Source organism: Bombina bombina, chromosome 5 (assembly GCF_027579735.1).
Source record: "Bombina bombina isolate aBomBom1 chromosome 5, aBomBom1.pri, whole genome shotgun sequence".
Taxonomy (NCBI): Eukaryota; Metazoa; Chordata; class Amphibia; order Anura; family Bombinatoridae; genus Bombina; species Bombina bombina.
Genome location: NC_069503.1, coordinates 609809229 through 609835290, shown reverse-complemented (window position 1 = coordinate 609835290; position 26062 = coordinate 609809229).

Here is a 26062-nt window from a genome sequence, read left to right as displayed (position 1 = left end):
TGAGAAATAAATAACAGGAGAGTACTGCTGAACAGAAGATCTATCCTGACCCCATATAATGACAAATACAACATAAAATGAGCAGCTAGTAGCAGAAGTAAATTTAAAGCAAAATTAACAATGGAAATGCAAATATATATTTCTGCTTTATATAACCTGTGTTTTAGGCTAGATTTACATTTTCTTTTTACTTTCTAGTCACATTTGTGTCAATTGCCCCATCATCCAAGCTTTCTCTCTCATGCACGCTCTCTTTAGTGCTCTCTCATGCACGCTCTCTTTAGTTCTCTCTCATGCACGCTCTCTTTAGTGCCCTCTCATGCACGCTCTCTTTAGTGCTCTCTCATGCACGCTCTCTTTAGTGCTCTCTCATGCACACTCTCTTTAGTGGTCTCACATGCATGCTCTCTTTAGTGCTCTCTTATGCAGGCTCTCTTTAGTGCTCTCTCATGCACACTCTTTTTAGTGGTCTCACATGCACGCTCTCTTTAGTGCTCTCTTATGCAGGCTCTCTTTACTGCTCTCTCATGCACACTCTCTTTAGTGCTCTCTTTAGAGCTCTCTCTCTCATGCTTTTCCTCTCCCTCTCCCTCTCTCTCTTACTCTTTCTCACTCACTCACTTTCTTTCTATCTCACTCTGTCTTGCTCTCTCACTGTCTTGCTCTCTCTTTTTGGGCCAATATGGGGCTAGATTACAAGTTGAGCGCTAATATATTGCGTGCCCGTAAAGGAGCAAATTTGCCTATTTATGGGAGCTCAATAAATAACCAGCCATTACAAGTAACCGTATCCGTAATTTGCCCATTTACAGGCGCACAATAAATAACCAGCCATTACAAGTAACCGTATCCGTAATTTGCCCATTTACAGGCGCACAATAAATAACCAGCCATTACAAGTGGCTGGTTATTGATACTGCGAGCTCGCGGTAGAAATGAACACTTAAAAAATTAACCAGAGGTCAAATCTCTTGTTCATTATTAAAATGTGCCCCAACTGCCCCCCAAAAAAATTTGTTGTGCCTTTTGAAAATTAAACAGATGAGCATTTTTTTAAAAACTTTAAACAGTTTTTAGTGGTTAAAAGTGGCGGTTGTGGGGTGAAAAAACCAGCACTGAAAAGTGCCTTTAGATTGCTCTATGGGAACTGTGTGTTCAATATAAATATATATGTATATGTTTATATACATATATATTTAAGTGTTAATATGTGTATATACACATAGTAATACATAAAATTAGATATTTATATTTTCATATACATTTATATTTATATTTGCTGCCCATCACTGCGTGACTTGCCCCCTTCGCTGCACTAGTTCAAATACGGCATGCGAACAAGGTTCCCATTGGTGCCTGAGCGCAAAGCTTCTGTGCAATGCAAATGTGAGGTCACATTCGCATTGCTCCTAACTTGTAATACCAGCGCACATTTTTGTGCGCTGGTATTACTAAATTGAGCGCAAATATCTCTTTCATAGAAACAATATTTTGACCTCAATTTATAATCTGCCCGATTATTCAAATCCTTATAGTCTTATGTCTACTGACATGTTGTATATGATACCAGCAATCCAGGTTATTACAATTAATGTATTTCCTGAATCAACCCAAAATGACTTGCATTTACAGAATCTGTGCAGAATTTAAAGGTAAACACCATTATTGTAAATGCTAGGGAATGTTTCATTGTAGTTTTTTCAATTATGACAAATTTTGGCAGAATTATGTAAGCCAGGGGAAATGCAGGGAATTTTCTTGTGATTAATACCAGACCTAGGTAAGTAAATTTAAACTTTCAACGGCAAAACGTGAGTTGAGGTGTGTGTAAGGAGAGTTGTGTATATATTGTATAAATTCATTTTTTGAAGAACAGTCAGGAATGAATCATAAAACACTGTACACACACACAAATGGATAATAGGACTTTGAACCATAAAAATTAAATTACTTTCATCTTTATATCATATATAATATATCCCATATTGTTAGAAAAATATAAAATATTAATCTGACAATGAACACTTTTTATGTAACAGAATATCCTATAGGGAAAGTTAACTCAAAAAATGTAAATCTTGCGTAAGACAGAGCAGTATTTAAACATTAAAATATTTCTTGAAAAAAATGTTATGTAAAAGCTGTTTAACACAGTTGCATACTTCTGAAATGCGCTCACTGTCTGATTAATACAGCCCCTACAGATCTATTGGTAAAAATAAACATACAAAAAATACAAAAAATGGTAATACATTTTAAAATGCTATATAAAAGAGTAATGCAAATAAATGATGATATATCTTTATTGTTATCATCTTTGAATTAAGAATAAATATATATTATGGTGCATTGTCAAATCAGCAAAAAATGTTTGTTACACAAATAAAAAAAAAACAAGCAAATAAAAGTATATTACAAAACCAAAATGAGAGCTTATAACTGACAGTTGTCCTATAAGCAAAAAGGTAGAAACATTAAGAATGCATATTTAAGAAAGAATTAAAAAATAATGTGATAATATAAATTATTATAGAGTATTCTGGGCATGAAACATCAGTCCATAGGTGCTAAAAAGGTCAGGATTTATGAATATCTCTGCTTGAAAGAAAGTTAGATTGTAAAAGTGACTCAACATGATTATCTGACCTGTGCTCTCAAGTAAAGTGATCCTTAAATCCAAGAATGCGTGCAATGCTCTCTGCAGGACTATGACACTTCTTCTTCAGTAGATAATATTAACACAATTGGCTTTTACATAAATTCATACAGCATGTGCAAAAAAATCATACACATACTACATTAATGGGAAATTAAAATCTAAATAAATGCTAGACAGAATGATGTATTCAAAGCAAAGATTACCCTGAAGAGACTATGTAGATGTATTTTTAAAACATTATGTTTAATGTCCCTTTAATATGGCTAGAATTTTCCACAGAAGTTGAAGCAAGCTACTTTTTTATAAACATATCCCTATCAAATTATCTACATACAGTTACTTGTTTTTACTTAGAATACTTTTGCTACAAAATAGTTGATTTCTCCCTGATTGGTGAATAGTGCAGATATCATTATAATTATATCTAAAGATCATTTTATTGTATATAAAATGTTTCCATGTGAGATAGTTACCCCCTGCTGAACTTACTAGAGTACCCCAACAACTAAAACATATATATTTAGGTATTTTTGTTTCCTAGCCCTGCTAATTACTATGCCAGTGACCTTAGCTGCTTTTTTTGAGAATAAAATGGTATCTATTCAATTTAGGAAAAACCTTTTATAAACATCAAGTAAACAAACAATATAATTATAAAAAAGTAAACCAATCAGCTATAAAAGAGAAGGCCAGCATGGGTGGAGGGGGTGAATATATAAACAGAATACAACATCATAAGGGGGGTCTTTAATTTCCTTTGAAAAAGTTTTCAACATTCCTTTTCAATAAAGTGTTCCAGTACAGTGTTTAGAGATATCTGTGTAAGAGCTACAACTGGAATATAATCTACTTTATGCTTGCATATCCATATGCAATCCCATATAACAAATACAAATAAAGAAATAAACTATTATTTTTTATGGGAGCGCACAGTAAAATTTATGTCACTTGAATGCTAAAACGATGATTATCATGATTCAGATAAAGCATACAATTTTAAACACAATCAGCTAGATTACGAGTTTTGCGGTAAGAGCGGCTCGGTACTAACTTGCAAGTTATTTCCACCGCTCACCTCCCTATAGCGCTGCTATTACAGGTTTTCATAAACTCTGCGTTAGCAGGCAATATGTGAGCGCTGAGCAAAGTTGAGCTCTATACCTCACTCAAATACCAGCGCTGCTTTGAGCTGGTTTTACATGATTATGCACGATTTCCCTATAGACATCAATGGGGAGAGCCGGCTAAAAAAAAGCCTAACACCTGCAATAAAGGAGCGTAAAGCTCCGTAACGCAACCCCATTGATTCCTATGGGGAAAGAAAACTTATGTTTACACCTAACACCCTAACATAAACCCCGAGTCTAAACACCCCTAATCTGCCGACCCCGACATTGCCGCCACCCACCTACACTTATTAACCACTAAGCTGCCGCCCCCAACACAGCCGCCACCTACATTATACTTATTAACCCCTAATCTGCCCCCCCCGACACTGCTGCCACCTACATTATACTTTTTAACCCCTAATCTTCCGCCCCCAATGTCGCCGCCACCCACCTACACTTATTGACCCCTAATCTGCCGCCCCCGACATTGCCACCACCTACAGTACACTTATTAACCCTTTGAAGCCTATTTAATAAATGTCTGTCAGACCTGATCCGACAGTGCGGATCAGGTCCAACAGACATCGCTGAATACGGAGAGCAATACGCTCTCTGTATTCAGCAGGCCAATGGGCCGCCAGCAGGGGGTGTCAATCAACCCGATAATACTCGATCGGGTTGGATTGCGGCGATTTCTGTCCGCCTCATCAGAGCAGGCGGACAGGGTTATGGAGCAGCGGGCTTTAGACCGCTGCTTCATGACTGGTGTTTCTGGCAGGCCTGGAGGCTCGCCAGAAACACAGGCCCTCAAGCTCCTTAAGAAGCTTGATAGATAGGCCCCCTAATCTGCCACCCCTAACATCGCCGCCACCTACTTACATTTATTAACCCCTAATCTGCCGCCCCCAATGTCGTCGCTACCTACCTACACTTATTAACCCCTAATCTTCCGCCCCCAACGTCGCAGCCACTATACTAAAGTTATTAAGCCCTAAACCTAAACCTAAGTCTAACCCTAACACCCCTAACGTTAATATAATTAAAATAAATCTAATTAAAAATTCCTATTATTAACTAAATAATTCCTATTTAAAACTAAATACTTACCTATAAAATAAACCCTAAGCTTGCTACAATATAACTAATCGTTACATAGTAGCTAGCTTAGGTTTTATTTTTATTTCACAGGCAAGTTTGTATTTATTTTAACTAGGTAGACTAGTTAGTATATAGTTATTAACTATTTACTAGCTACCTAGTTAAAATAAATACAAATTTAAAAGTAAAATAAAACCTAACCTGAGTTACACTAACACCTAACCTTACACTACAATTAAATAAATTACATTAATTAAATACAATTAACTAAATTACAAAAAAACCCCACTAAATTACACAAAATAAAAGAGAAATTATCAAATATTTAAACAAATTACACCTACACTAATAGCCCTATCAAAATAAAAAAGCCCTCCCAAAATAAAAAAAAAACCTAGCCTACACTAAACTGCCAATAGCCCTTTAAAGGGCCTTTTGCGGGGCATTGCCCCAAAGAAATCAGCTCTTTTACCTGTAAAAAAAAATATAAACAACCCCCCAACAGTAAAAATCACCACCCACACAACCAACCCCCCAAATAAAATCCTAACTAAAAAACCTAAGCTCCCCATTGCTCTGAAAAGGGCATTTGGATGGGCATTGCCCTTAAAAGGGCATTTAGCTCTTTTTCTGCCCAAACCCTAATCTAAAAATAAAACCCACCCAATAAACCCTTAAAACTCCCGAAGACCCACTTACGGTTTTTGAAGACCGGACATCCATCCTCAGCGAAGCGGCAGAAGTCCTCAGCGAAACCGGCAGAAGTCTTCATCCAAGCTGGCAGAAGTCTTCATCCAAACAGCATCTTCTATCTTCAAGACATCCGGCGCGGAGCATCCTCTTTTTTCCACAGCTAACGAAGAATGAAGATTCCTTTAAGGGATGTCATCCAAGATAGCGTCCCTTGAATTCCAATTGGCTGATAGAATTCTATCAGCCAATCGGAATTAAAGGTGAAAAAATCCTATTGGCTGATGCAATCAGCCAATAGGATTGAGCTTCAATCCTATTGGCTGATCCAATCAGCCAATAGGATTGAGCTCATATTCTATTGGCTGTTCCAATCAGCTAAGGTGTAACTCAGGTTAGGTTTTATTTTACAGGTACATTTGTATTATTTTAAATAGGTAGTTAGTAAATAGTTAATAACTATTTACTAACTAATCTACCTAGTTAAAATAAATACAAACTTACCTGTAAAATAAAAATATTAACTATTAGTTATATTGTAGCTAGCTTAGGGTTTATTTTATAGGTAAGTATGTAGTTTTAAATAGGAATTATTTAGTTAATAATAGGAATTTTTAATTAGATTTATTTTAATTATATTAAAGTTAGTGGGTGTTAGGGTTACACCTAAGGTTAGGTTTAGGGGTTAATAACTTTAGTATATTGGCAGCGATTTTGGGGCAGCAGATTAGGGGTTAATAACAGTAATGTAGGTTGCGGCGATGTTAGGGACAGCATATTAGGGGTTAATAATATTTAACTAGTGTTTGCGATGCTGGAGTATGGCGGTTTAGGGGTTAATATGTTTATTATAGTGGCGGCAATGTCTGGAGCGGCAGATTAGGGGTTAATAATTTTATTTTAGTGTTTGCTATGCGGGAGGGCCTCGGTTTAGGGGTTAATAGGTAGTTTATGTGTGTTAGTGTACTTTTTAGCACTTTAGTTATGAGTTTTATGTTACGGCTTTGTAACATAAAAGCCATAACTACTGACTTTCAGTTTACGGTAGGGATCCTGACGATATAGGCTGTACCACTCACTTTTTGGCTGGACAGGCAAACTCGTAATACCAGCGCTGTGGAAGTCCCATTGAAAAAGGACTTTTTGAAATCTGCGGTAGTTACGTTGCGTTTCGGCCAAAAAAGTGTGCGGTACAGCTATACCTGCAAAACTCGTAATACCAGCGGTAGTGAAAAAGAGCCATAACGCTGCTTTTTTACTCATACCGCAAAACTCGTAATCTAGCCGAATGTTAATAGGCTACACAATGAGTATATATACTGTACACACCTGTGAGCCCTTTTCTACAGAGAGCTAGTATATTTTTTTTTTGTAAATCGTGCTCACATTTTAGTGCATCCTGCGCAAGATTTATTAAACTGTGTGCACAATTTATGGCCACACTGGGGCTCCTTGTTAAGGATTTATACCTATAAAGTAGTGTAATTATTTGTGATGACTGTCACAGAAAAATATAAACCATGCAGCTCACTGTTTGATTTTGGCTCCCCCATATTTGTTATGAAAAAAGTCCTGCCCTTACTTGCCTGAGAGGCCAGAACACTTTCCTGCCTCTTCCTCCTGATTGGCAGTGGAAGCATCCAATAGATATTTAGTAGCCACCCCTAGGATTCAACTGACAGATGAAAGAAATACCAGTCATCTTTCCCCATGTTTTATTCATGATTGGCTTTTTTCAATTTAATTTTTTTATATTTATATTAGCTGAGCTGCTAAATATGCCAGCCCCTTAACGTTCATTGGATATGGAAATAATAATGCATACTGGGATTTGTAGTTTGATTGACATTTCCGATTTGAAACATAATAATTGTAAGTACACGGCTGTAAATTGTGCGCACAAAGTAAACAGTTTCTTCTGAGTGAAGAACAATGCTATTTCAACTATTTCTTAGCGCACCGTCAGCTTTGAGCAGAAGCAGAACAGGGTTTTGTAGCTCTCCCCATAGAAGTCTATGAGGAGAGGGATTTAGCGTGTCCATGGTATCAGACCTCCAGATGTTAATGTACCTGAGGCTTTTACTGCAGCAATAACTTTTTACTTTCAACTTGTTTTCTTTTGATATGTTCCTACAGCCTGTTGCACACAAAATTATTATTATATTGTAATGGGCAGCCCAATGCATCTGCATTTTGAAGTTTGATATGAACCAGACTGCTGCAAACAACCCCCCAAGGCTTGGATTCTCAGGGATCTAGCCTGTTTGCAGTCTGCAGCACTGCACTTATTTAAATCCTTAAGCTACACAATGAATGGTTTCTATGCAGCACTACATGACTTATTAGAGGATCACAGAAAGGCGCTCTTTAAGGACATACACAACCTAATTGAGGGTACCAAAATAAAGACACCACCGCTACAGATATTGGGCTCTTACAATAATATTTTGCCCCATCACTCTCTGAGGGCTTGTTACAGACAAATGATAGGGGACTGCCCCTCTGGAACATGGCTTCTCTGCTTTAACCACTGCAGCACACATGGAGACAGAGCCTGTACCACAAAGGAGCTCTTCAAGCAACGGTAAGGTTATCCGACATATAGGGAGAGCAGAGATGAGCAAGTTGGTTGCGGTTATAGAGGGAATTATGTAACCTGTTTATGCTGCCTTTCTAACACCAAGCATTGCTTTCATGCTGTCATCTGAGATGAAGAGATTGAAGGAGGTAGTAGATATTTTATTTTAACTGGATTTGGGCTTCCAATCTTTTGACCCAGGGGGGCAATGTGTGGGGCCTTTTAGGACCCATCTGACCCAATGAATCATTCTCTATTCCTCTACTCAATGAAAACTTTGTTACCTTTACCTGCTGGTGGCCAGGTGTTTCAAGCTGGAAATCTGATATGGAATAAGGAATATGGTCTAAGATCTGGTGCTTAACATTACTCTAATATCTATAGCGTTCTGGTTTTATTTTCTCTTTTGTATTGTGTTCTTACAGGAGCTGTTTTCCACGAACTGCTGCATAAATAGCTCTAGCACAAATGATTAATATATGTATATAGATCAATTAGTCTGTCATATCGATGAGGAATTTCTCTATTTGTGCTAGTATGTTTAACATTTTTCCAAAGGCTATATTAGCTAAAAGTATGCAAATTACTGAACCCTTCCTATTCTCTTTATTTTATATTTTGTAGGGTCAGAATGTGGCCTTCATAGCCCATGGAAGGGGTGATAACAAATGGAGGCCTTATATCTCTTGTCTGCCAATTGTGATTATGCTGAGTTGCCTCATCAAAGATAATTTCTTTATTTAAAAATGAGGTTTACTTTACTGTTTTTATACATTCCTGTAATTGTTGTCATGTCAGTTTTGAACTGCTATTCTATTTTTTGCTAGTACTGTCCAAGCTGTCATGGGAAATTATCTTGATTAAAGGGACACTGAACCCAATTTTTTTTCTTTCGTGATTCAGTAAGAGCATGCTATTTTAAGCAACTTTCTAATTTGCTCCTATTATCAAATGTTCTTCATTCTGTTGGTATCTTTTATTTGAAATGCAAGAATGTAAGTTTAGATGCCGGCCCATTTTTGGTGAACAACCTGGGTTGTTCTTGCTGATTGGTGGATAAATTCACCCATCAATAAACAAGTGCTGTCCAGGGTCCTAAACCAAAAAATAGCTTAGATGCCTTCTTTTTCAAATAAAGATAGCAAGAGAATGAAGAAAAATTGATAATAGGAGTAATTTAGAAAGTTGCTTAAAATTGCATGCTCTATCTGAATCACCGAAGAAAAAAAATGTGGGTTCAGTGTCCCTTTTAATCTCAATAAAAAATAATACAGAAAATAACAAATGTAAAAGATTGTGCATTATTATTTGCTCAAGGTCTCATAAAAGATAGCGCAACCCTTTACTATTGACTGCTCTCTACTTGTAATGAAGCCCATTGTTATCTAGGTTTATTAATAATAACAATATAGAACATGTCATTTTTGTATCAGAATATCTTTTTAAATACTGATTTGTCATTATAGAATTAGATTTTTGCAAGAACCTGCTATGAAAGAAAATGTGTACAAAAATTCTCTGTAAAATGTTGGAAGCTCACTTTTTTATAATATATCAAGCTAAACATGACATACATTTTGCTTGTGAATATATAAATGCAAAAAATACTGATATTTGTCTTACAAGATGATATATCTGCTTTCACACGCACTTTTTTTCTTTTTTTTTCTGAATGACTTACAATGATATATTCCATGTACACGAATACTCCCAAAACCCTGAACTGTTTTGATTACACAAATATATAACTGCATTTAGCAACTGTAAATCACCATCTCTTTAACATATAGCAAAATGTTGTTTCAATATATTATATTCCTTTTTCATGACAGCACTTGTGGATGTATTAAACATATGTGAGTATTTTTTTTTCTGTCAGCTTATCAAGGCAAAACTACTTTCTAGCTCATTTTGCAAAATAAATGATAAACAGGGCTAGACAAGGGCTGTATCTTGATTTACTGGGAACAGTCCTTCCTTATTATAAGCAAAACGTAGGAAACAGTCAATGTTTTTGCACCTGGCTATCTTAGGCAATTCATCTACTTCAACATGGTCAGTGACGGCTAAATTTGTGATTAGTCCAGCTGATCACAAATCATGGAAACATCAACCTCAATTGTGATCAGTGACAACCATGTACATTACTAAACCACCCACAAAAGTAAACTGCCTGAGAAACTAATACATTCTAAAATTACAAAGTATATTTTTTTCTGTATTTGTATCACACACTATATATTTTATTTAGTCAGAGGTGTTGTTAGGTTCCAATAAGGTATAGAGTCAGAACCCAAGACAATATTCCATATTATTTAGCTTGTTCCTTGGTTACACCTCAAATTAGGCCAATTGTGTATAATCCTATATGTTAAAATCTTTTCTATAGCATGCAACCCCCAACTACTGGTAGAGGTTCTAACCCATGCAATGCCAAAAAAGGGAATAGTTACAGAACCAGAAATCACACATGACAGCCATTATAATCAGTGCTTAGGACCAAAAACAAAGAGTGTTTGTGTTTTGGGAAATACAAAAGCTTGACATAATGTGTTTTTGCCTTTGTAAAACACTGGCAAAACTTGGTATGCTACCAAAGTACTTTCAGTGCATCAGCCCTCTAGATGCCCCTACTTAGAATCCTCCCAGCATGCAACAGTTTTTTTTGCACATCTAAACTATTTGTACTTGACAGTACCTTATTTGTATGATACATTTTTGCATTGCATTTTTTTATTTTACAATAAATCCAAATTTTTCTACTTTAATCTCCTTTTGCATCATTCATAATCAGAGTTGATTATCTGAGATGTTCTTTTAATGGGAGTCCATATTTTAATGAGATTGGGTCTACTTTCTTAAAAAGTTTGTCATTATGATCTACTTAAACTGAGCTTTCTTTTAAAATAATATTTGTTTAGCACAAGGATAAATATTATTGTGCTGAATCAACTATTTTTTAAATTGGGCCCCTATAGTGGTACAGAAATATGTGAGACCATGTGGCCGATTTATCATGGCCCGAATGGGGCCAAATACATCTGTTTCTGTGCAAGCCTTCAGGCTCGCCGGAAACAGGAGTTAAGGACCGCTGCTCCTTAACTCGTTTACTGCCTCTGAGGCAGCGGACAGCAATCCACCCGATCTCATACAATCGGGTTGATTGACACCCCTGCAAGCGGCCGATTGGCTGTGAATCTGCAAGGATTGGCATTGCACAAGCAGTTCACCAGAACTGCTTGTGCAATGATAAATGCCAACAGTGTATCGATGTCTGGCGGACATGATCGTTACAGCGGATCATGTCTGCCAGACACATGATAAATCTGCCCCCCCAGCTCTACTTCTTGTTGGGAAGGAAATGGTAATCCACACAAAAGTCTTAAAAGCTACTAGTCAACATATATCATGGGAAATGCAAACAAAAATGTACATTTTTTGGTCATTTTCTAAGGTGTAAATAGGAAATAGCATCATGGGAGTAATAATTTCCTAAATATTTAAAACCTTCATTTTATTGTCCTATATTTAGCATCAGTTTATCTTCATAAAACACAAACTATTATCATGTCAAACCTACATCATTCAATTAAGATAAAAACATTTTTTAAAAAAAGCAAAAGATAACATTTATTATTTTTGTCACTATGCACCATCTTGTAATTTATGCAGTATTAAAAAACTAACCATATAAATATTACATACATTTCTAAATTACACATTTTTTTGATTACTCAGAACGGTAGCTTGCATCATTTTGACATTGAATGCATTCTCTAATTCTCTAACCTATCCAAACCCCCCACTCATAAAACATAAAGTAGTGGTACTAAATGTCATACTATATATAATTTCACAAAAAAATCACATATTTTTTACATTCACCCAGTTCTCTAATTTATTTTCATTCCTGTTTTAGTACAGAGAAACATGGATCTATGAGCCTTAAAGGGACATCAAACACATAATAAATGCTGGATAGTATGATGCATTCAAAGAAAAGATTAGTCTGAGAATAATATGTAGATGTAAAGTTTCATTAGATGTTTAAATATTGACACAAAAAAGTGCAAAGTTTTAGTGTCTTTAAAACAATGGGAGCTCCCATGTTGTAACTTATTTTACTTTCTCTGCTGCAGCCAATTAGGAACAGTAATATATAGGTCACTAGAGTGTGCAGCCAATGGCTGTGTGAAATATAACAGTGTTCTGCACTTCCATTTCTAATAGAAACTGAAAACATCACAATTTCAAAATGAAATTACAGGAAAAGTGGTCAAAATAAATAATGAAAGTATATTGCAGAGTTTTTTTTTAATATATATATGAATTATTATTTTATATTACATCTCAAAGTGTTTAATGTCCCTTTAACAACAACAACAACAAAAAATGAGTGTAGCGGTTACTTGCAGGTTATCATTATTACTATGACAAGCACTTAAAGGGACAGTCTACACCAGAATTTTTATTGTTTAAAAAGATAGATAATCCCTTTATTACCCATTCTCTAGTTTTGCATAACCAAAACACTTATATAAATACACTTTTTACCTCTGTGATTACCTTGTATCTAAGCCTCTGCAAACTGCCCCCTTATTTCAGTTCTTTTGACAGACATCCATTTTAGCCAATCAAAACTGGCTCACTGGAACTTCCTATGCGTGAGCACAGTGTTATCTATATGGCACACATGAACTAACACCCTCTAGTGGTGAAAAACTGTCAAAATGCCCTGATAGAGGAGGCAGATTTCAAGGGCTTAGAAATTAGCATATGAACCTCCTAGGTTCAGCTTTCAACTAAGAATAGCAAGTGAACAAAGCAAAGTTGGTGATAAAAGTAAATTGGAAAATTATTTAAAATTACATTCACTATCTGAATCATGAACCTTTATTTTGGACTAGACTGTCACTTTAATAGCTATAAGTAAGCACATGAAACCCCTTATTTGAATTGTAGGACCTCACTTTTTTCAAAGGTGAAGTATTATGATAGTTTTCTAAAGTTTTTAAAAAGTGCCAGGAACCTGAAAATACAACTAATGCTGAGAAGTATTAGTCAATGTTTTTAAAATTTGCTGGCAGCTGGATGCACACAGGTCCACTCATTTGAAAGAGCAGATGTGCTTAAAGTTTTTATGTATTGTGTGTGGAGGGGCAACATAGGGGATACACTAATTCCCTGATATATCTAATGTTCTGCCATGTAGATCTGCTGATAGTCACCTGAGTGTCTGACACCTTCTTTGAATGGAGGCCTCTTGTTTTGCACAAGAGGGTCTCTTGCCCCTTGTGGTAGTGCTTATTTTGGAGTGGTTCCTTTTATAGGTCAGAGTTAAAGACATATAGTGTACAGGTAATTGTGATTTCTATGACAATCACTTGCTGTCTAAAGGGACATGAGATCTTTAATTTTAATTGGGTAATCCCCTCAATTTGCCAGAGCCTCAATAACATTTTTTAATGCATTAACAGGGATCACCTGTATCTTACAGGGTCCCCTTATTTGAAGGAGGGTATCTTGTCCCTGTAAGTAGTGTGGGGGGCTAATATGTGGGTTTTTAAATGTCTACCCCCCCTCTATCCTCCAGTTTACAACCAAAAATTCCCTAATCCTCAACTACATGGTGACTTCACTGTAAATTCCGGCTTCCGCAGGCAAAGGTAGCTGTGGTTTCCTTCTCCATTTTAAAGTGTGTGGAGTCCCCAGGATCCAGATTGGATTGGAAGTTTCCAGTAATGAAGGAATAATGCTGTCAAAATTATTACCCCTTGAACATTTCTAATTGTATGTCCTTGTAATTATTGACCGTATGCTTTTATGTCTTACCTTGTACCTTGTACTGTTTGGAGAACCTTAATAAAAATTATATTAAAAAAAAATTACCCCTTGAACTAATCTTGGATTAAATAAAAGAAATGCTTTAATTTCCATGACAAACAATTCTTATAAAATATTTTTTTGCCTGTGTGCACGTCTAATATTTATCATGAGAGCATTAGTATGATACATATCAGCTGGATGAGCATCATGGGAAATGTAATTCTAAAATTATCTGGAGGGTCAAGTTTGAGGATGTCTGACTTAAAGGGACATGAAACCTCACGTTTTGTTTCATGATTGAGGCAGAGCATAACATTTTTAACAATTTTAATCAATTTGCCAATTTACTTCCATTATCAAATTTCCTTTATTCTCTTGGTATCTTTTGTTGAAAAGCATACCTAGGTAGGCTCAGGAGCAACAAAGCACTACTAAAATCTGGCTACTGATTGGTGGCTGCACGTTTCTGTCTGTTGTCATTGGCTCACCCAATGTATTCAGTTAGCTCCCACTAGTAAATTGCTGCTCATTCAACAAAGAATTCCAGGAGAATGAAGCAAAACTGATAATAGAAATAAACTGGAAAATTGTTTAAAATTGTATGCATTGTCTAAATCATTAGAGAAAAATATTCAGTTTTATGTCCCTTTAACACATATACAAGTTCACACATACTGCTTTGTCTCTTTACCTTCTCACCCTTTTTGTCATATACCCTATCTCTTCTCTATCCCTTCACCCAAAACCTAAAACTTTTTTTCTTATTAAGTCTTTGTTTTATGTTTATTAACCATCCAATCATTGATAGCATTTTTAGGTGTATTTAAAAGCACAATATCAAGATAAAATCTCAGATTAAGCAAGAACATAAGAATTAACTGTAGGCTGACCATATTGCCGCTTTAAGAAGGGACACATATGAAAAATACATATGTCAGGGTTCTTATACAAATCATTTCTTTAAACAGCCCTGACATATGTATTTTTCATATGTGTCCCTTAAAGCGGCAATATGGCATTGGTCACCCTAATTAACTGACAACTTGTTATATGAGTTTAGTGAGCTCTCATGCTTGCCATTAACTTTAGGTAACCATTAACCAACTTGTAATAACAGATTGAGTTCAAAATAATGAACCCCATGTAGGGCTAAACTTAGGCTGACCATATTGCCGCTTTAAGAAGGAACACATATGAAAAATACATATGTCAGGGTTCTTATACAAAACATTTCTTTAAACAGCCCTGAAAACAGCCCTGACATATGTATTTTTCATATGTGCCCCTTTTTAAAGCGGCAATATGGTCAGCCTAGCTAGACTAGAAGTGGAGCGCTATTTAGTACTTCTACTTAAAGCATAAACTTTGCTTGACTTTAGCTTTTTGCATGCATCTGGTTGCACGTGTATTGTAAGTTGTAAGTAAAACATTTTTGCTAACGCACTAACCCTACAAAAAGCCGAAGTTAGGATATTGCAACCGTGTTAACATATTTCCCCATAGACTTCAATAGAGCACGAAAAGTGGAAGAAACTTAACACCCAGGTTGCACATACCCAATGGCATTTTCTCATGTGTGTTAACCAGACATGAAATATTAATATTTCAAATTCCAATGTTCTTCACATAGAAGAATAAGTTCTATTTATTCATAAATACATATTTATATATATATTTATACATTTGTATATACATTATATATATATATATGATTATATATAGAATATAGGTATATATATATATATATATATATATATATATATATATATATATAGTATAGTACTGTATATATGGGAATATCTATTTATAAATACTTAGCACATATTCCCCTATGTGAAGAACATTTCAATGTGAAATATTTACAATAAATACACAGTTAAATACTTTATTAAATATGAATATTGCATAAATATGATTTTACATGATTTCATCTATGTCTATATATGTATGCATATGTATTTATGTGTTTATATGTGTATATATGTCTGTAAATACAGTAACATATATACACATATAAATACATATGTACACACACACATATATATATATATATGGTTAACAGTTAAAATGCCTTTTCTCTTGAGATGCCACTGTACAAAATCATATGGGTCTTCTGTCCATACGAAAGCGTCCTGCAGGTTTACACAAATGGGGTGGGAGACAGGTCAAACTCCAAATCAAGGTGGTATAAAACAAACAATTTATTGCACACATAAAAATTATGCTTACCAGAGGTAAGTAAATACACGCAATGTAAACATATCCAGTACAGCATAAACGTCCAAATGGCTCCTCCAGTTCTTTACCACTAGTGTTGATCTGCACAAGCCTATTTGTGGCAATCAGCATGTATCAAACAGCCAGCTGATACGGAAGCTTGGACATTCAAAAAAGCTCAACGCATTTTGCCCGGCAACATCCAGTCTCTCTCAAGAGCAGCTCTTGAGAAAGCCTGGATGTTACCGGGCGAAAACGCGTTGAGCTTTTTGAAATGTTCTTTCATGTTTCAGATAGAGCATAGAATTTTAACCAACTTTCCAATTAACTTAAATTATTTGCTGAAAAGCATACCTAGGTAGTCTCAGCAGCAGAAATTCACAACTGGGAGCTAGCTGCTGCTTGGTGGCTGAATTTATGGGCTTCTTGTAATTGGCTCAAATAGTGTATTCAGCTTGCTCCCAGTAGTGCAATGATGCAATTTTAACAAAGCATACCAGAGAACAATGCAAATTTAATAAAATAAGTAAGTTGGAAAGTTGTTTATAATTGTTTGCTCTTCTTGAATCATGAAGGGTAATTTTTTGGTTTCATATTAATATCTGCACTGATACATTTGTAAACAGAAATACCTATGAAATTGTAAACAATTTGGTATAAGAGATTGTTTTCCAATATTCATCTGACACAACAAATGCTGGCCTAATTTTATTCTAATAGAATATAAAATGTTTGCCAAGAATTAAAACGTTGGTTCATCAAATGTTTATTTTGCTTTTTGCAATGTTCTATCCTGAATGTGGGAAAATTGTCTTGAAGGTAACACTTCATTTAAAGAAAATAAAACCTATAGAGAATGTAATAGTTGAATGCTTAATCCCCAAGATTTTGAATTCAGTGTAAGACTAAGCATATGAAAATAAAGATATAATTGTTACATTTCAATATTTCTTCCCATTTTTTTATTTATATCTGAACTTACATTTAAAACTATTGTCCAGCAATAAGCTAAATTTGGAACACTCAGATTAGTTAATTTAACATTTAAAGCGGAATTTTGTTCTATTTGATTAAATAAAAACAATGGCAGAAATAAATATCATTATTAATTTGTGGGGAACTTACACACACACATATATATATATATATATATATATATATATATATATATATATATATATATATATATATATATATATATATATCCAAACTCCAGCTCTACCCACCATCTGTCAGCCGCCTGGATGCAATGATACAGGTAGATAAACAAAGTAAAGATTGCACTCACAGGTCTTTTTGACAAGTAAGTAAAAATACTTTAATGTAACGTTTTCGGGGATCTAGTCCCCTTCTTCAGCATGCATCAGTGAAAAAACATGCATCATTTATAGTGGTTACCAAACAAACAAAATTCTTACCAAGCATAACAAGTGGCGCCAAAGTTTCATGGTGGAACGCATCTTGCATTCCACTATCTTGCAAGACCGGAAGTGTAAACACATCACTTCCGGACATGTACAACGTGATGGCTCTTAGTGCCATACACACACACACATCATCATCATCAGCATAAACAAATGTTCAACAAATAAACAGCAAGATTACGAGTTATGCATTAAGGTAAAAAAGCAGCGTTAACAGGTCCTAACGCTGCTTTTTTACGTCCGCTGCTATTACGAGTCTTGCAGGTTTAGGGGCACCGCACACTACTTTGGCCTTACCTCAAAAGGACTTAAACTTCATAAAGTCTTTTTTCTATGGGACTTCCATAGCGCCGGTATTAGGAGTCTGTCCTGGGAGGCCAAAAAGTGAGTGGTACACCCTCTACCTCCAAGATCCCTAACGCATTTTAAAGTCAGCAGTTAAGAGTTTTAGGGTACAACGCAGTAGCATAAAACTCATAACTAAAGTGCTAAAAAGTACACTAACACCCATAAACTACCTATTAATCCCTAAACCAAGGCTCTCCCGCATTGCAAACACTAAAATAAAAATATTAACCCCTAATCTGCCGCTCCGGACATCACCGGCACTATAATAAACATATTAACCCTTAAACTGCCACACTCCCGCCTTGCAAACATTAGTTAAATAATATTAACTCCTAATCTGCTATCCCTAACATCGCCGCCACCTACCTACATTTATTAACCCCTAATCTGCTGCCCCCAATGTCGTCACCACTATATTAAATGTATTAACCCCTAAATCTAAGTCTAACCCTAACCCTAACACCCCCTAACATAAATATAATTTAAATAAATGTAATGAAAATTACTATAATTAAAGTGAATGTAAATTTTGATGCTAAAGTGCCCGGTTTTTAAAACTTCGATTAAAAACAGAGGCACTTTAATTCATAAAAATTTTCATTTCACTCCTGTTGTGAAAAAAAACGTACCTTTTAATCTTCACAGCAGCTCCAGCTTCCTCCACCCGTTTCAAAGCCTCTTCCTGGGTCTAAAATGAGGCATCCGGCTTCCTCCAATCACAGCAGTGAATCAGACACTGAATCCCCCGGGGGGGAAGCTGTGATTGGAGGATGACCTATCAATCATTTCTGACATCAGAAATGGCTTGTGAGACCGGAGGAAGCTGGAGCTGCTGTGAAGTTTAAAAGGTACATTTTTTGTCACAACAGGAGTGAAATGTAAATTTTGATTAATTAAAGTGCCCCTGTTTTTAATCAAAGTTTTAAAAACCGGGCACTTTAGCATCAAAATTTACATTCACTTTAACTAAAAAATTCCTATTTAAAACTAAATACTTACCTATAAAATAAACCCTAAGCTAGCTACAATATAACTAATAGTTTCATTGTAGCTAGCTTAGGGTTTATTTTTATTTTACAGGCAAGTTTGTATTTATTTTAACTAGGTACAATAGTTATTAAATAGTTATTAACTATTTAATAACTACCTAGATAAAATAAATACAAAAGTACCTGTAAAATAAAACCTAACCTAAGTTACACAAACACCTAACACTACACTACAATTAAATAAATTAACTAAAATAAAAACAATTAAATAAATTAAATTAGCTAAATCACAAAAAAACAAACACTAAATGACAGAAAATAAAAAAACAAATTACAGATCTTTAAACTAATTACAAGTAATCTAATAACCCTATTAAAATAAAAAAAGCCCACCCAAAATAAAAAAAAACCTAGCCTAAACTAAACTATCAATAGCCCTTAAAAGGGTCTTTTGCAGGGCATTGCCTCAAAGTAATCAGCTCTTTTACCTGTAAAAAAAAAATACAAACAACCCCCCAACAGTAAAACCCACCACCCACACAACCAACCCCCAAATAAAACCTAAGCTCCCCATTGCCCTGAAAAGGGCATTTGGATGGGCATTGCCCTTAAAAGGGCAGTTAGCTCTATTACAGGCCCAAACCCTTACCTAAAAATAAAACCCACCCAATACACCCTTAAAAAATCCTAACAGTAACCCCCTGAAGATCGACTTACTGTTCTGAAGACCGGACATCCATCCTCAAGGAAGCGGCATAAGTCTTCATCCAACCGGGTCAAAGTCCTCAACAAAGCCGGGAGAAGTCTTCATCCAAGCCGGGCGAAGTGGTCCTCCAGACGGGCAGAAGTCTTCATCCAGACGGCATCTTCTATTGAAGTTCAATCCTTTTGGCTGATCCAATCAGCCAATAGGATTGAGCTTGCTTTCTATTGGCTGTTCCAGTGGGGTTAATACATTTAGTATAGTTCCAGTGGGGTTAATACATTTAGTATAGTGGTGGCGACGTTCGTGGTGGCACATTAGGGATTAATAAATGTAGGTAGGTGGCGGCGATGTTAGGGATGGCAGATAACGGGTTATTAATATTTAACTAATGTTTGTGAGACGGGAGTGCAGCAGTTTAGGGGTTAATATTTTTATTATAGTGGCGGCGATGTCCGGAGCGGTTGATTAGGGGTTAAAAAAATATAATGTTGGTGGCGACGATGTTGGGGGCGGCAGATTAGGGGTTAATAAGTGTAAGATTAGGGGTGTTTAGACTCAGGGTTCATGTTAGGGTGTTAGGTGTAAACATAAATTTTATTTCCCCATAGGAATCAATGGGGCTGCGTTACTGAGTTTTACGCTGCTTTTTTGCAGGTTTAGACTTTTTCTCAGCTGGCTCTCCCTGTTGATTCCTATGGGGAAATCGTGCACAAGCACGTACGACCAGCGCTGGTATTGGAGTGCGGTAAGGAGCACAAATTTGCTCAACGCTCACTTCTTGCCTTTTTAACGCCGGGTTTGTAAAAACCCGTAATACCAGCACTGCAGGTAAGTGAGCCGTGAGAAAAAACTGCTCGTTAGCACCGCATACCTTCTAATGCAAAACTCGTAATCTGGCCAAAAGGAATTCCAAAATGTTCTACAAAAGAAGATCTAATCTTCTGCTGTGTCAATATGAAATGTGAAAACAGAATCTCCCTTAGTGCAGAATTATATGACATTAGCTTAGCTCCAGCTTTCTAAAGCAAAAGGTTAGAGAGATATTTTACTGTGAAAACAGAACGCCGCTCCTGGCTCTACTGAGTGGGTCTGTTTTTTCTCTTAAGCGCATCGTGGCACGCTGTCTAATCACAGCGCGCCCGATCATGCTATTAAACTCAATGTAGCTCGCTCCTGAAACCAGACCAGAGCTGGAGTGATTTACATTGAGATTTATTAACACGATCGGGCGCGCTGTAAGTAGACAGCGTGCCCGTGATGCGCTTAGGAGAAAAAAACAGACCAGCTCAGTAGAGCCAGGAGCGGCGTTCTGTTATCGCAGTAAAATATCTCTCTAACCCTTTGCTTTAGAAAGCAGGCGCTAAGCTAATGTCATATAATTCTGCACTAAGGGAGATTCTGTTTTCACATTTCATATTGACACAGTAGAAGATTAGATCTTCTTTTGTAGAACATTTTGGAGGCGCTATGTGCAGAATTATATAACATTATTTGCTAGGTTTACTGTTCCTTTAAGTAATTTCAAGTGTATCTGTTTTATATAAGTTGAAGTTTTCTGTGGTTATTAAAATGTATATTCTTATACTGTTTCCTGTAAAAATATAACAATAATTATAATTATTATTTATTTTCTAATTATAATATTGCTTGGTTATAGTGATATTTATTATTTATTTTTTCCATTCCATTTTGTTCAGATAGTATCAAACTATGTTCTATTTCCATTATCTTAGATTCATTTAACAATGGTTTAAATACACGTTGGCTGGCTAGATTGGCTTTCTAATTGTATTACTTTAAGTTCAGTTGGCAGCTTTATTGTAAATCAGGTAGGATCTGTATAGGTTGAACTTGATGTATTCTTATCATCTTTAAAGGGACAGTCAAGTCCAAAAAAACTTTAATGATTCAGATAGGGCATGTAATTTTAAACAGCTTTCCAATTTACTTGTATCACCAATTTTGCTTTGTTCTCTTGGTATTCTTAGTTGAAATCTAAACCTAGGAAGGCTCATATGATAATTTTAGATGCTTTTTTTTATTTGCTTAACACAACAGGGGAGAGCTAGTTCATGTTAGCCATATAGATAACATTGTGATCACACCTGTAGCTTGTGGCAGACACTGCACTAATTGGCTAAAATGAAAGTCAATAGATAATAAATAAAAAGTCATGTGATCAGGGGGCTGTCAGACGATGCTTAGATACAAGTTAATCACAGAGGTAAAAAGTGTATTAATATAACAGTGTCGGTTATGCAAAACTGGGGAATGGGTAATATAGGGATTATCTATCTTTTTAAACAACAAAAATTATGGTGTTGACTGTCCCTTTAAACTTAATCTGCTATCTTATTATTTATTTGCATTTTCTTGAAGTCTTGATTTGTATTCCTTTACATATATAGTAAATACTTTGCTTATTTCATAAGGGCCAGTTTTTCTAAAATTTGCCTGGAGAGGAACATCATGCAGACCCTCACGCGGGCAGCTCTAACTCTATCTTCAAAACAAGGAAGCTAAACCTGGAAGCCTTAATGAGTTGCCAGCTGCCTCCAATACAAATTAATAAAAATTCTCTGCAATGGAGAAACTCACAGAGCGAACATGACATGGAGCAACTGACAATGATAGCAACATTTGTTTTTGTGGAAGAGTGTACATATCAAGTTGCTCTGTTTTTAGTATACTTAAAGGGACATGATACCCAAATGTTAAAGCTGTAGAAAGCTGACTAGAAAAAAGGAAGACATTTTACCTCAAAATGTCCTAAATATTCACAGGGACTTTAAGCAGCTAATCAGAATGCTAGCCCCAGGACTTGCAAGGGAGTGTGCATCTGGCAAGTGCATGTACAGTCATGTTATTTTCCTATTCAATTTAAGGAAGTTTACTATGAAATCTCACTGCTGAATTGCTATTTTTTTCATCCTACAGCTGGAGAGAATAGCACTTACTCTGGTCACTTACTCTGGTGAACTAAAGAAATTATAAGGTCCTTTTTTTAAATAGAGATGCTCAGGTGATATTTTCCTGTCAGCTTTTTACAGTTATGCTACATCACTTTCAAGCAAGAATATGCTTTTTATTCAACAAATACACACTAAAACACAATACAACATCACATAGGGGCCGGGTTATCAAGGGCCGAATAGCCCCTGATGCCCCCTGTTTCAGTGCGAGCCTTCAGGCTTGCCGGAAACAGCAGTTATAAAGCAGTGGTCTTAAGACCGCTGCTCTTTAACTGGTCCGTCTGTTCTGCACGGCGGACAGCAATCAACCCGATCAGATACAATTGGGTTGATTGACACCCCCTGCTAGCAAATCTGCAGGGGGCGGCATTGCACAAGCAGTTCACCAGAACTGCTTGTGCAATGTTAAATGGCGACAGTGTATGCTATCAGCATTCAGCGATGTCTGTCGGACATGATACACTACAGACATTGCTAAATCGGCTCCTTAGTCTGAATTTCAAATAAGTAACAGATATTTTTTCTGACAAATTTTAAAGTTGGTTCCCTTTCAGTCCCCCTGTATCATGTGATCGCTTTCAGCCAATCACAAAATGCATATAAGTGTGTATGATGAATTCTTGCACATGGTCACTAAGAGATAATGGAAGTGAATTGAATTCTTTTTGTTTTTTTTAATTGCATGTTCTATTTGAATCATGAAAGTTTCATTTTGACTTTATTGTCCCTTTAAAGTTCAATTTCCCTATCGAAAATACCATGAGGGCCAGGTCTTTTTTAAGATTTGTGCCTAAAGAGGAAAACTTTAGTAAATCAGGCCCATAATTTGATTTGTCTGTAGTTAAGCTTTTCCTTATTGAATCTTATTTTATGCTCATTTATCCTCATTTAGCCATTGCATGAATATTGATTTCATGCTTCTCTTTCCCAATTTCCTGGTTAAGGTAGTTCTATTCTTCCCACCTATTGATTTCTTAAAGTTGAATTAGTGAGAAAAATTAACTGAATTAGGTGTAAACTCCTTCAAGATGCAATGTTTGGTTATGTTCCCCAATAGGATTTTTTTTTCTTTTAATCTGAGTAATTGCTTGAATTCAGATTTATTTTTACAAGGAAATATATGTTGTTATTAGTGATTAAACTATTTTGTTATGAATGTAAATTTGTTAATGAAATACAGATATTTATTTTGTTTTCATTAAACGAACATCCAAATGTGAAACTTAAAGAAAACAAATAAATACTGATGAAATTCCTCAGTATTCATCAGTATTTGTTTCGTTCTATTCTAATTACCTTCAAGGTTAAAAAAACTTACCTAAAACACTCTGGAGAGCCGCGCTAATCCTAACACTTCTTCATAGAGCCCAGGGTCGTACTAATAGAAAGTTTAGCGTAACTAAGCCTCCTAATAGCAAGCTATAGGTAAGTAAATAATGCTACAGGTGAACATTTACTTTATTTAGTATTCTTTTAATTGAAAACTAAAGAATACCGAATAGCATGGCAGCTGAATATTTGGAAAACGTCTTTTTCTGAATATTCGGCTTAAAAGATTCTGCTGAACCAAATTATTTGCCTGTGCACATGTCTAGTTTAAATCATGCTACAAACATTTATGTGTATATATATATATATATATATATACTATATATATAGTATATATGGGAATTGTCATTTTAAAAGAACAATAAACACCTGGGGGCTGATTTATCAAGGGTCGAATGGCCCCTGATGCCCCTGTTTCTGAACAAGTCTTCAGTCTCATGGAAACAGCAGTTATTAAGCAGAGGGCCGCTGCTCCTTAACTGGTTCGCTGCCTCTGAGGCTGTGGACATCAATTTGCAGGATTGTGTATGTTCTGGTTGATTGACACCCCCTGCTAGCAAATCTGCAGTGGTGGCGGCATTGCACAAGCAGTTCACCAGAACTGCTTGTGCAATGTTAAATGGCGACAGCGTATGCTGTCGGCATTCAGCAATGTTTGGCGGACATGATGCGATACAGCGTATCATATCCGCCAGACTTTGATAAATTGGCCCCCTAGTAATTACAACAGTTTGCTGCAAGTCAATGCTATTAGAATAAATTAGCACATGCATTGTATTCTATCCTAAATTAAAAGTCTGTGGCAACCTTTCATTGCATATAAAAACAGCATAGGGGCGGAGCTACAAGCTGAACAGGCAGGACGCATCTTGGGGAAGCTCCAGATCTATACATAGAATATATGAGCCTTCTATGGGTTCCTTAAGGATAATTGTGATTCTTTGGTGGTTATAACTCTATAGGACTTTTGTGGAATATGAAAGAGCCTTCCCGGATTGTAGCCTATGCTGTTTAGTCAAACCGAGTGACTCTGTCTGACAGGCCGTAGTGTTTTAAGCTACCGCACATTCCCCCCCAGGTAATGAGTAGTCCTACTTGACTACACACTTTGTTCAGAGATGGATACCGATATATGAGTGTCAGAAGACACTATCTATGAGATGTTCAATGAGCACTATGCTGGTCTGAGGATTTTAATTGTGCAGTGTTTCGCAAGCTACCCTTCTCCACGTGACCCCCATGATGGCAACTGGGAATTGGAGGCCTCTACTGAACAGACCGCAGAGCCCATAAAGGCAACGCACAGTTTGGTGAGCAAGGCTGTGGAGGAACGCAATGTTGCTCCCCAGTACAAGGCGGAGACAGTTCAGATTCCTTTGCTGTGGGTTGTGCCTAACAAGGGGAATACCCACAGAGAATTTGTGACGTTGTGGAGGCCTCTGCAGTCGGATGTCGACAGACCAGATCTGCTGATACCCACACTGCTAACAGCAACAGCTGTACCTACCTTTGGCACTCGTGAGAAGCGGTCTGGTATTCTGTACCTCCCGACCCTGCATAACAGCACTGTGGACCCAATTAAGTTTCGCTGGCTTACACTGAAAGAGCCAGATTCAGACCTGGGATGCTTAATTCCTTATTGGACAACTTCTAGAAGGGGATTAATGAAAGCTACGTTCCTATGCCTTCTACAGCGTCACCCCTACTTGCTTAATACCATGCTGGTAAGACTTTTTTTTCTTTTTCACCAAGGAGAGGGGACATTAGCTAGACATGCTGGTATGACTTTTTATTCTACCATGGAGAGGGGGATATAGGCTAGGGAGCTGGTACTAGCTGTGACTCTCTTTTTAAAATATCCCTACAAATTCTTACTACTGCCCACTAAGTTTCACAATGGTGCTCCCTTATTAGACGGAACTATATTTGAAGACCATGTGGTCTGAGAATTCAAGTTTTCCGCCTGCCCAGGGCCTCCTAATAATTTGAATCTCTCTAGTACCTCTCCTTCTGTGGAAGTTAGCCAGAAAACCCAATACCAGAGGCTCTACTGTGCTTCTGTAACGTATATGGCTATCTGTTCTCTAATCATCTCGATCCTCAAATGGGACAGCTCT